The sequence below is a fragment of the Tachysurus vachellii genome, chromosome 21 (genome assembly GCF_030014155.1).
Source record: "Tachysurus vachellii isolate PV-2020 chromosome 21, HZAU_Pvac_v1, whole genome shotgun sequence".
In the NCBI taxonomy this organism is placed as follows: Eukaryota; Metazoa; Chordata; class Actinopteri; order Siluriformes; family Bagridae; genus Tachysurus; species Tachysurus vachellii.
This window is the reverse complement of record NC_083480.1, coordinates 3,045,104-3,047,273: the sequence shown is the minus strand read 5'-3', so window position 1 is coordinate 3,047,273 and position 2,170 is coordinate 3,045,104. Positions and strand designations below refer to the sequence as shown.

General features: G+C 37.1%; 1 protein-coding gene across 1 annotated transcript in view; it reads right to left on the bottom strand.

The window, feature by feature from the left end:
- LOC132837649 (BTB/POZ domain-containing protein KCTD5-like) overlaps positions 1 to 2,170 on the bottom strand; it is an 11,890-nt gene continuing 9,720 nt past the window's right edge. The window contains exon 6 of the mRNA XM_060857421.1: positions 1 to 2,170. This exon is cut by the window's right edge and continues 143 nt beyond it. The gene's annotated coding sequence lies outside the window, so the exon portion shown is untranslated.

The following is a 2,170-nucleotide window of genomic DNA, read 5'->3' as shown; positions in this document are numbered from 1 at the left end:
TTTGCAATTCAACAGGTTTTTTTTATTGAATTAAGGTAGACCTGGATCTAGCATTACCATCATATACATTTTCCCCCAGCTGTTAACTTGCAATTACATATCATCATGTGTATACACAATTTTAAGCATAAAAATATCCATACAAAAAAAAAATACATTTTATAGGATAGTAATATAGGAACAGCAGTGACAAAGTGGAGCAGACGGGCCGGCTTCTTTGGCCTGCTTCTGCTCGTTTTAAAAATACAGATTGCACACAAAAATAAAAAAATTAGCTCTATACATACAAAATAATAATAATAATAATAATAATAATAATAATAATAAGGAAGAGGAGGAGGATACGGGGGAACCAAAGGAAAGAGGCAGACGTGCAGAGGCAGAGGGAGCGAGGCGTCCGATTGCACGTACGAGGAAGGCTACACCTCCCTGCGAGTTGGGGAGAAACTACAGCGCCGTTATGGACGACACTATTCAGCCTCGCAGGAACGAAGGCATGTTTCACAAGACACTGGTGCAGTGAGCTATAGACAGTCATCGCTTCACTGACGAGGACAGCAAACGATCCTCTGATTGCCAAGACACAGGCTGGAACAGTAACTGTTGGTTTGACTATATGACGATATGTAAACAGAGAAGCTTTGAAAGCCAAACTGTGCTACGGTGCGGTGGTCCGTCTACGTAAACGTGGAAAAACAAATAAACCCATCGATTAGAAAACACTAGCCATGTAAACGTCGCCTTGATCAGGCGTGTATAGAGCGAGATCGTCTGGACCTCTGTCAGAGTTCTACCTCATGTTGTACTCGTCGATTTTAAAGCCCTTTGTGTGTGAAAGATAGACGGAGGGAAAGTAAAAACATGACGCTCTTTACTCCAAGTCTACGCTCTTGTAGCCCAGCCAAGAGGTGAGCGTCCTGTGTCCCGGACCACACAGAGACATTTTTGTTGGTCTTTACGTAAAGGCAACAGCATCAGAAAATTATTCACACCGATATTAAAACTAGAAAAGAAGACTGATGCAAACGATGGAAAATTTTAATTTAGAAATACGAAGTGGAAGGAAAAAAAATTGCTCTAAGCTTTATTTCTACTCGATTGCATACTGCTACACTTTTAGTAAAGACTTATTTATTTATTTATTTTTAGACAAAATTTAAAAAAAAAATGGTGGTGGTGGTGGTGGTGGGGGTGATGCATTACATTTTTCAAATTAAAACCAGTTCTCAAAAAAATTGTTTACGTTTAACAAATAATAATAATAATAATAATAATAATAATAACAACAATAACAATAAATACTAAAAAGAAACGATTGAAATAAACAATGGGTTTCAACACTTTAACAAAACCAACTGCATCATCTTTATTCTCTGCTTGAATCGTGTTTGGTGGTGTTTCAGGACGTGTGGTATGGACACAACACCCAGTGTGTTTTAAACACAAGGTGTCGTCTGTTTCATCCGTTTGTAAAAGGTAAAAGGAAAGCGCAAAAAAAAACAAACAAACAAAAAACTCATTCTACTTAGTAACAGTCGCCGTCTTGTCAATAATAAAGCCGTTTAACAGCAGTGGCAAAAAAGTAAACGAATTTAAAAAAAAAACTCAACTCCAAGTTTTCTTTTGAACACAAACAAACAAACAGTAAACTGCAAACCATTTGGAACGAATCCAATGGTGGAAGACGAAGTTCAGCACCACCTTTCGACATTTACGTCTCGTTTTTTTTTCCTTTTCATTGTTTTTTTTTCCATGATGAATATTTTCCCTGTCTGACTAATGCTAGGAGAGTCAGAGAGGCTTCGATACACAACTCTTTTCTCAAAAAGGAAGGGAGAAAAAGAAAAAAAGAAAAAAAAAAAAAAAAAAAAAAAAAAGAACCTGTATAGTAAACACCACTGGTCAACACCAAGGCGTCGGTCACCATGGTAACACCTGCAATGCAACGCACAATATGATAAACATATGGATTTGGACCGCACTGTAAAACAAATCTCTAACGATACACTGATTGTTATTGTTTTTTTGCAGTGAGGTGTGTTCAGAATGTCGAGCTGAAACCCTGAGTAAACTGGAACGTGACATTTAATTAAACGCTTTTTTTTTTTTTTTTTTAAATCTTTGCAACTGACATGCATGTTCCTGTTGAGATTCTTGTATGAACATTTCC